We start from the raw sequence: 10,027 nt of genomic DNA, 5'->3' as shown, positions 1-10,027 counted from the left end.
GAGCTGTTGTTGCTGCGGACGCTGTCTTTTCTGCACTCGGGGTAGGAGTGAATGTTGAGATGCCCTTAGAAATGAAGCAGAGCACTTCAACGGCACGGGTGTGTGTGCGTGCACCCTGGTGATTCTGGGAGACAGATCGAACCTGGGCTAAAAGAGAGGGGGCTTAGCCCTCTTCCATTTGCTAGTTCAAAGTTGTACAACCCATTTGTATCTGCTAGTCGGCGCAGTCGTCGTGCACAAAGAACGCTTTGAAAAGCGTCTAAGGCAAGTCATTCCTAGTTGGTCGTTTGTGTTTTCCGTTCAGACGCGAAATGCTGAAATGATCTCTCGGCTCCTCGGTTGTCTTTTCTGCTCCGTAAAGGAATCACAGCACGCGTCGGCTTCCAGCATGCTGGGTCGTGACACGATGCCGGGGGTTGGAAAGAGCGATGTCTTCCTCGTTAGTATAGTGGTAAGTATCCCCGCCTGTCACGCGGGAGACCGGGGTTCGATTCCCCGACGGGGAGTAGCTTTTCTTTCACCTCCTTAGAGAAATGACTGCCTTTCACTTCTCTGTTTTCTTTCACAGCGTCGTGCACCTTTTCATTGCTCTCGCTTTCAGAGCCTCCGCACGGCACACGACTCGACATCAGGAAGCACATTGAAGTGAAAGCAGGAAGCGCTGCGACATGCACTGTGCAGATCCCGCCACACTAAGAGGTGAGTGGGTCTGTTCGATGCACAAAGAACGCTTTGAGAAGCGTCAAAGGCAAGTCATTCCGAGTTGGTCGTTTATGTTTTCCGTTCAGACGCGAAATGCTGAAATGATCTCTCGGCTCCTCGGTTGTCATTTCTGCTCCGTAAAGGAATCACAGCACGCGTCGGCTTCCAGCACGGTGGGTCGGGACACGATGCCGGGGGTCGGAGAGAGCGATGTCTTCCTCGTTAGTATAGGACCTGTCACCTGTCCCCACCTGTCACGCGGGAGACTGGGGTACATCAGGACGCGCATTGAAGTGAAAGCAGGATGCGCTGTGACATGCACTGTGCAGATCCCGCCACACTAAGAGGTGAGTGGGTCTGTTCGATTACAACGCTAGGCGAACCCCCAATCCCCTTTTGTGCCTGGCGACAAAAGATGTCTGTTTCCGCCCGGTTTCGTACCGGGGACCTTTCGCGTGTGAGGCGAACGTGATAACCACTACACTACGGAAACGGTGGTAAGACGTGCCCAGCGGCCCAGCGCTGAGCTTCACCAATGCGATTCAGCTGCTTCCAGTGCCTTTATTGGAGTGCGCTGATGGACCGTGCTCTCTCTCCAGAGACCAGCACGCCTGTCATGGACGGAGCAGGAAAGGCGGCGCCACATTCTACAGCCCTCTCCACGCAATCGACGAAATCGGGCTACTGAAGTGGAGAAAATCGCCTCTCCAGAAAGTGCAAATATCATCTTGGAGACTATAAATCCTATTGCCGAAGGTCAGCCCTGTCTACCAGAGTAACCCTCCCACAGCGATGATCAGCTCGTCTCACACGCGAGAAGTTTCGGTTGGAAACAAGCTCCCCCTCTTCTCGCACGTTTTGCACGTTCGAGTAGTTTTAATGCGGCTCTTTCGTACACGGTGCTGATCTTTTGGAAAGCAGGAGGCAAAACCGAGTCGAACCGCCTGGGTGAAAACCAGGAACCCTAACCGCTAGACTATATGGCAGCGAACAACCATGCTGTTCCCGGCATCATGCAAGCAAACTACATAAATATGAGAAAACACGCAAGAGAGTTGTCAGGACTTTTCCGAATTATGTCACACGAAGAGAGCACAGCCCTTTCCGCCCTGCCGCGTGTGTCTCGGTAACTCGCTGTGATAGTATAGTGGTCAGTACTTTGCGTTGTGGCCGCAACAACCCTGGTTCGAATCCGGGTCACGACAGAATAGGGGCGTCTGCTTTTACTACTCGCACGAATGAAGGCAAAAAAAAGCCAATCGATGTGAACGAACGGCGCTTTACAGAGGAGTACTGCCTGACTGGATCGTTGATGAACGACAGAGGCCACTCCGACCTCTTCTCGGTTTTCTTCAATGACTTACTAAGGATCTTCTTCACATTCGCCCATGCAGGGGAAGCCAGTTACACCAAAGCAAACGCAGGAAAGTGCATTTGAAGCAGAGACCAGGAGGGACTTGTTTACACCGAGAGTGGGCGGAGAATGGAACAATGCGCCCAGCCCTGTTGCTGGAGCCGATTCTTGATGAGCTCTTGGGCTCACTAAGAGGCCCCCGCTGGATGCTAATCTTTCTGTTGTTCTTGCAGGTCCTGCGCTGCTTTTGAGCCGACAGAGCTCGTCCTGGTCTGTCGGCACAGCCCAATTGCAAATGATCGGCTCCGCGTACAGAAGGAACGTGCGTTTGGTACAAGAGTGCACGAAGGCACCGGAAATACATTGGGAACAAATGAGCGGTCGCTCAAGACCTCTGTGAAGTACAGGAGCGTGCAAAACGAGGCTGTTTCCACCCGGTCTCGAACCGGGGACCTTTCGCGTGTTAGCCGCTATACTACGGAAACCTGAAGGGACCGCTGCTGGTGTCTCGCTTGCGTTTCGGGCTGAGAAAGGGACGCGTCACTTTAGGCAGGGGGCGCTGGAGAGAGGAACAAAGGGCGCGATGAAACAAAATACCAAAACCCGGGATCTATAGATCTTCAGTCTAATGCTCTCCCAACTGAGCTATTTCGGCGGTGCGCAAAGCCCACAGCCACCTGCTCCAGCCTTCCTGTGTTGTGGCATGAGCGCACCAAGAGTAGCGGGAGAGTGTTGCAGGAACGTCACTCAGAAGGAAAGCCACCCAGCTGCGCCCTCTGAGCTCTGTCCAGCGCATCTTCCTCGCATTGACTCCTGCCTGCGAAAGGCAGGAAACAATTAGCAAGAACAGAACGACACCCCATGGGTGTCTCATGACCGCACCTTAGGTTGTGACAAGTGCAGGTGTGAGGGGTTGACGGGCTACTTTGGAGCAGAGCTTGGGCGGAGGGGGGGCGGGAAAGCAGACAAAGAGGTGACACCTCAAGGTCTGCACGATCAGAGCTCTCCGCCGCCCCAGGCTTCCGCTCGATAAGCTACTGGACACACCCGCCCCTCCTCACACAGACCGTGGAAAAGCCCCCGAGTGGGAGGGCTCTCTCTTCCTCCCAGGAGCTCTTGGACATGACGCACAGACAGGGCGCGGGGAGCCACAGCCTGCAAACACGGCTCCAGGCAGGACTCCACTCCGCAGGAGCCGCAGAGCAGAGGAGATGAGGGCAGCTTAGCTCCTGTGCAGAGACCTGAGCTGTTGTTGCTGTGGATGCTGTCTTTTCTGCACTCGGGGTAGGACATCAGGAAGCACATTGAAGCGCTGCGACATGCACTGTACAGATCCCGCCACTACTGGGCCCGATTTCCCCGGATCGAAACCGGGCGGAAACAGGCCCGTTTCGTTTGTTGCACGCACACTGTTTAGGGATTCGCCTAGCGCTGTGATCGAACAGACCCACTCACCTCTTAGTGTGGCGGGTCTGCACAGTGCATGTCACAGCGCATCCTGCTTTCACTTCAATGCATGTCCTGATGAACCCTGGTCTCCCGCGTGACAGGTGGGGATACTTGCCACTATACTAACGAGGAAGACATCGCTCTCTGCTTAGTGTGCAAAACACTTACTTGCAGCATTGTGGGTGCTGTGGTTTAAATGCTATTGGTTTGTGAACAGAATACCCCTATCCCAGTACATTGTGCCACATTAAATAAACACACGAGAAAAAGAGATTCAGAACGCAAAGCTGTGTCAGTGTTCTGTGTAAAAAATCGGTTTGAACATCATGGGAGCTGTTTTTAATAAGCTGCTGAGTAAAGAATATTTTAATCTTCTTGCTGTCAGTAGTATTTTGCATATAGTTGACTCTTACCTGAATGAAAACAGGACGTAAAGGAAGGGTTTCAGAATTCAGACAAAGCTTTATTCCCGTGCTTACAGTCTGGGTAATTGGAGACTGCACAGTTATGCTTCCTATGGTCATATACGGGTTTTTCGCATGAAGCCGTATTGAACAGTATTTCTCGCGTTGTGAACTTGTGTATACAGCGGTCCCCCGGGTTCCAGTTAGTGCGTAATTACTCATCGATGAAAAACCGGAGGTTTAAAAAAAGATAATTAGCTCACTGATACTTTGATGTAGAGGCTGTGGAAATATCCACGTCGTGGTCTTTAAAATGCATTTGGTTTGAAGGCCTTCTGTGCTTCCGTTGCGAAGATATGGACAAAAGAATATTCGTGCTTGGTCCAAAAAATGTAATATAAACGAAAAAGTAAAGGCTGAGAAAGCATTCACAATGTATTTTATGCACAAAGCAAGTATTCTCGCGATTCTAAGAGGTTTCGTGTAAACGCTACAGGCGTGCCAAAATCGTTTTCGAACTTCAAGCTAACTTTACCCCGGTCTGGTACCATAGGTCACGTACAGTAGCTTAAAATCCCAGTCATGTTTTTTTTTCTATCTTGTGGTACATAACGTACCATTTCGGACTATCACAAAGGGCTTGATTTCGTTAAATGCATGTATTCATTTCCTTTCTGGAAAACTTGTATTTCAAGAAATTCACACAGCTTGCGAGAAATTAAATTCAATTCTTGATTATCAGTGCAGAAGAAATATTGCCAGCTGGCAAAAAAATATTTTTTTTTAACCGGAAAGTTGTGATGTGAGACACGAACCCACCATTCCGTCTGTGTGGCGCATTCGGTTGTTAACTGAAAAGTCGGTGGTTTGAGTCCACCAAAGGACAGGTTTCTGTTGCGATGTAAACATTGTCTTCGCAAAGGTCGATTGGATTTCTCAGCGAAACCTTTACCATTTTAATATTTGCAGGAAATGCGAGTGCTTAACAGGTGTCAGAATTACCGGGAAATGTCCAGTTACTGTATGCCCAACATCGCAACTCCCCAGAAAACCATATTCACCCAAGAAAAGAGTTGAAGGATCTGATGAGGTTAGTTATGAAAGTTATGAAAGGAAGTTGATGTGGAGCTGTTAGCCGTAAAAACTCCTTAATGTCCTTAATGTCTTTGATGTTGTCATCAGCGATAAACTGCATTCAGCAAAGATAAAAAGAAAATTATCTTTGCTTACTGCCCTGTCTTTCTCACACCTGAAGAAGGCTCCACAGCCGAAACATTGTGATTCTTTTCTTCTCTTTTCAGCAGGAATAGTCCTTTACTTGTTCCTTTGCAGCCTACGCATGCTGACGCAGCTACCCACCCGATATCTAACATTCTATAATGACAACTATGAATGTCCACTTTGGGTATTTTTTCCATGATTATTTATTATTATTATTTATTCTGTCATTGAAGCATATTTTATGTCATACTGAAGTGTCATAATCACTGAAAAAATATTGTTTTCATTTAGAAAGTAAGAAAATGATAAATCACTAGGAATTGCATTTAGCCTATTCTGATCTAGATTTTCTATATACTTTAACATGCCATGTTCACAATGTCACAACTCATAAATGAAACAGTGAAGTGTTGTAATTACAAATGTACATAGTGCCGGGACATTGAGATGTTTTGGTAATGAGGAAGGAGGGACATGCAATGTTCACAGGGTCAAATTTATAAAACGCTACAGTAAAATTTCTTGTATTTCGGGATTATGAGAGCCTGTTACATTGTGTCTCACACCTCAGTGTCAGAATTTTGAGACATTTTTATAACCAGGGGTAGGTTCATAGCAATAAGCAGAAAGTGCGATCATCCTTTGCTCATCCTCGGTTAACCATATATTCTCATATGCCATGTTCTGAATGTCCCATTTAAAACTGCTATATTAAAATTAAGACTTTTTATGATCAGAAGGCAAGGTTGTGGTAAATATGCATAAAGTGCAAGTGAACTTATGTTTTGCCTTTGTCTTGTTATTGTGAGTTTTGAAAATTGGTTTTCGATTTTCTGAAATGTGTTTCACACAAAAATGCAATTTGGATAGTCACTACTTATATATTCCCCTTTACTGAGGATATGTACAGTAATCCATCCCGATTAGTACTTTTAAAAATTACTGTAGAGAGCCATCAGAAAGGGAATGAAAACTTGCATTAAACAAAATCAAGCTGCATGTAATCATCCATAGTGATACATTTTGTAAGACAAGACAGGAAGAAAGACACTGCTGGGATTTGAACGCAGAATCTCCTGTTTAATAGGAAAACACTTTAACCAAATCAGCCAAGATGCTGTCAGAGTATTAACATCATGTCTGCATCAGTGATTACAGCTGACTATCGCTGGAGGACAGTGAAGTCAGCCTGCATAATGAGGGGGAAGAGACTGACCTCTGTGATGCACTATAGAGTTACACTAACCTTCTATCCAACTGTTCTATGCTGCATTCTATCCTAGTGGTAAATATTGGTTTCCGTGCGTGTAATATTCCTTTTTTTGTCAAATATTTTCAAGCACAAATTTTGCTGTTGAAAATAAGCCTTGTGGTTTTCAATGTTGTGATCCTTTTCCCCCAGTGTCACCCAAATTGATACACTGTGCTTTCGCAATTCTTCAGGCGATATTGTTTAGAGGAGCTCAGTTGAATTAGTTTGCGTATATAAAGTATTTCTTTTCCCTTTAATCCTTTAAAACATATGACATTTTCAAAACATTGTATCTTTCTTCCTACTAATTGTAGCGGCAATGCTTGTTAATAAGACAGAATTAAGTGTTGCTGTGCTTTCCCAAATGAGGCCCCATCTCTCTCTTCATCTCTGTGGTGCAGCCACAGAGAAGCTATTCAGGCAGGCTGATTTAAAGATGTTTTCTTTTGATAAGGGACAGCTCCCAAATGGGAATGCATTTAGCTTAGCCTGGCTATCATGATCAATGGGCATCCATTGGCGCCTATCTGTCTAGGGAGTGCCAGATGGACATCTGGACTGCATTCCTAAGTGTCAGGAGTAAGTGACTCATATCTCACCTTGATCAACCAATCAGGGACTGGTAGGGCAGAGTAACCCACGTGGGTCTCTGATGCCCATGAAACTTTCATCCAATAAACGAGCTGAAGTTCCTCCAGGTAAAAACAGGCAACACAAAGCTCCAAGACTATTCTAAAGGGAATACAAAGGAGAATTCCAGGGCTGTGAGATAATTCCAGGGCGGGACGGCCTAGGAGCAGAAAGGCTCCCAAGGGCAGAACATTCTCGCAGCGCGCCTCCTGACCATCCTGAGACTCAGCCTGGACAACCACGGAACGGCCAGTGTGTCCGAGTGCCAGAACTTTGCTTTGTTCTAAGTGTCGAGAGCGGAGGTAGCCAGAGAGTAACCAAAGGATCCACCCGAGGTTAGCACCAGCAGCAAGCCTCGTGAACAGGTCGGAACTGTGGACAGCTGAATCACTATTCAGAACTATCGCTTCATCAGGAACGAACTGGTCTTCTTCCTGACTTGCTGGGACCCACAGTCATCTTTTCTCCTGTGCACAAACTTCGCTAGTTTCAGCCAAAACTAACTAGCCGGTCTTCAGAGAGCATCAGCAGCGCAACGTCTCAAGCCACACAGCACAGCCATGCACGGAGCCATTGAGCCCGCAAGAGACCTAAATCCCCAGAGATTGGATGAGTATTCCACTTCACTGCATTACTGCTCGATAATTCAATTGTTATCCCAACCAGTTGATATCAATTTAATTCCTAAGAGTTATGTTCTTGTTTTGAGTATCTAATGTAGAAGTTTTAAACAAGTTCAATTACGATTCTAAATGAATGATATACTGAACGTATGTCCTCTTGATATGTGTAACTGTAACTGAATGAATATATATCTTTTGTATTCTGATAACCTTTACGATAAGATCTGTTAAGTTTACATGCATATTCCATATATTGATAAATGTATCCTCGTGTATTAGTACCTGTGTGTGCGTTTTTTGAGTTATATCGCATGGTTGGATTCTAAGACCATTAAAAGAATCAATTTTGTGATTTACTGCCACAATTAATAATTGTCCCAGTAAATGCCCAAACCCCTACAGAACTGGTGCCTCGTGAGAGCACACTACAACAGTGTGTGATCTCCTGTCCCAGCCTGAGGAGCAGACAGCGAGCCTGTCTCTCAATAATAATAATACAGTGTGTCATTTCCTGCCCCAACCAGAGGAACAGACAGTGAGCATGTCTCTCAACAATAATATGAATAAACTGTGTGATCTCCTGTCCCAGCCTGAGGAACAGTCAGCCCGTCTCTCAATAATAATCCTAATAATAATAAGTTTTCCTATCAGTTTTCCTATTCACCACCACACCCCCGTCTCATCCTACTTAAGCACATGTCTTTCCCTACCTCCTTGCTCAGTATTGGTTTCCCTTTCGAGCTTCCTGGTTGCCCTACTCCTTCTTCTACCTAGTGTTCTTCTTGGCTTTCCGTTTACGGTTTTTCCCCTTTTGACTACAGCTTTTCGGATCACGGCTTGGCTTCGTTACTCACGCTCTGTTTTGGATCTCTGGCTACCCCTGGACTATCGGATTGCTCTATTGTCTACGATTTCGGATCACGCTTTGACTTCGGTAACTCGTTCCCTTTTGGATCTCTGGCTTCCCCTGGACTCTCGGCTCGTTCCTTCGACTACGGCTTTCTTTGGATCACGGCTTGGCTTTGTCAGCTCCTGCAAGTGGGTTCTCTCACTGGTTTCGGTTTCTCTTACCGAATCCGTAACATATACGATGTGTGATCTCCTGTCCCAACCTGAGGATCAGACAGGAGTGAGCCAGTCTCTCAATAATAATAATACAGTGTGTGACTTCCTTTCCCAGCCTGAGGAAAAGACAGTGAGCCTGTCTCTCAATAATAATAATACAGTGTGTGTCTTCCTGTCCCAGCCTGAGGAGCAGACAGCGAGCCTGTCTCTCAATAATAATAATACAGTGTGTGACCTCCTGTCCCAGCCTGAGGAGCAGACAGCGAGCCTGTCTCTCAATAATAATAATACAGTGTGTCATTTCCTGTCCCAGCCTGAGGAACAGACAGTGATCCTGTCTCTCAATAATAATAGAACAGTGTGTGATCTCAAGTCCCAGCCAGAGGAACAGACAGTGAGCCTGTATCTCAATAATAATAATAATAATAATAATAATAATAATAATAATAATACAGTGTGTGATCTCCTGTCCCAGCCTGGGGAACACTGAGCCTGTCTCTCAAAACTAATAATACAGTGTGTCATTTCCTGCCCCCGCCAGAGGAATAGACAGTGAGCATGTCTCTCAACAATAATATTAATAAACTATGTGATCTCCTGTCCCAGCATGAGGAACAGACAGTGAGCTTGTCTCTCAATAATAATACAGTGTGTGATCTTCTGTCCCAGTCTGGGGAATAGAAAGTGAGCCTGTCTCTCAGTTATAATAATATAGTATGTGATCCACTGTCCCAGCCTGAGGAACAGACAGGAGTGAGCCCGTCTCTCAATAATAATACAGTGTGTGATCTCTTGTCCCAACCTGAGGAACAGACAGGAGTGAGCCAGTCTCTCAATAATAATAAAGCAGATTATGATCTCCTGTCCCAGCCTGAGGAACAGACAGTGAGCCTGTCTCTCAAAAATAATAATACAGTGTGTGACCTCCTCTCCCAGTCAGGCGAGTCAGGCGCCATGGCTTTCGATTGCAGCCACACCACCCTTAATGTGCCCGATCTTGTCTGATGTCGGAAGCTAAGCATGGTTGGGCCTGGTTAGTACTTGGGTGAGAGACCACCTGGGAATACCAGGTGCTGCAAGCTCTTACTCTCTCAGCCAGCAGAGGTTGCCATTGGTGCCGTAGACTTTGGGAGGAAAATTTGGAGGATGGAAAGTTGATCTATAGCCTCATCTCTAGAGGTGTTTTGTTGCTATGGCATGTGTGTGACCCATATAAAAAAAAACCCGTTTGTAAAACGAATATCGAAGCTGCCTCTAAATCTGCAAATGAAGATGAGTCGATAAACCACTTGTTTTTCGTATAACTATACATATATTCATTTATTAC

General features: G+C 46.2%; 2 non-coding genes and 1 pseudogene across 2 annotated transcripts; all 3 read left to right on the top strand.

Annotated features, from left to right (window-relative positions):
• The first annotated feature begins 434 nt into the window (after positions 1–434).
• Positions 435–506, top strand: trnad-guc (transfer RNA aspartic acid (anticodon GUC)). Its single transcript has one exon. It is a non-coding gene; the product is annotated as a tRNA-Asp (tRNA).
• Positions 507–1,835: 1,329 nt separating this feature from the next.
• On the top strand, positions 1,836–1,907 carry trnah-gug (transfer RNA histidin (anticodon GUG)). Its single transcript has one exon. It is a non-coding gene; the product is annotated as a tRNA-His (tRNA).
• Positions 1,908–9,663: 7,756 nt separating this feature from the next.
• LOC148663205 (5S ribosomal RNA) lies at positions 9,664–9,782 on the top strand (annotated as a pseudogene).
• The last annotated feature ends 245 nt before the right edge of the window (positions 9,783–10,027 follow it).

This window comes from Lepisosteus platostomus, chromosome 5 (assembly GCF_059453375.1).
Source record: "Lepisosteus platostomus isolate fLepPlt1 chromosome 5, fLepPlt1.hap1, whole genome shotgun sequence".
NCBI classification, from domain to species: Eukaryota; Metazoa; Chordata; class Actinopteri; order Semionotiformes; family Lepisosteidae; genus Lepisosteus; species Lepisosteus platostomus.
The sequence above is the reverse complement of the archived record's forward strand: the minus strand, read 5'-3'. Positions and strand labels throughout refer to the sequence as shown.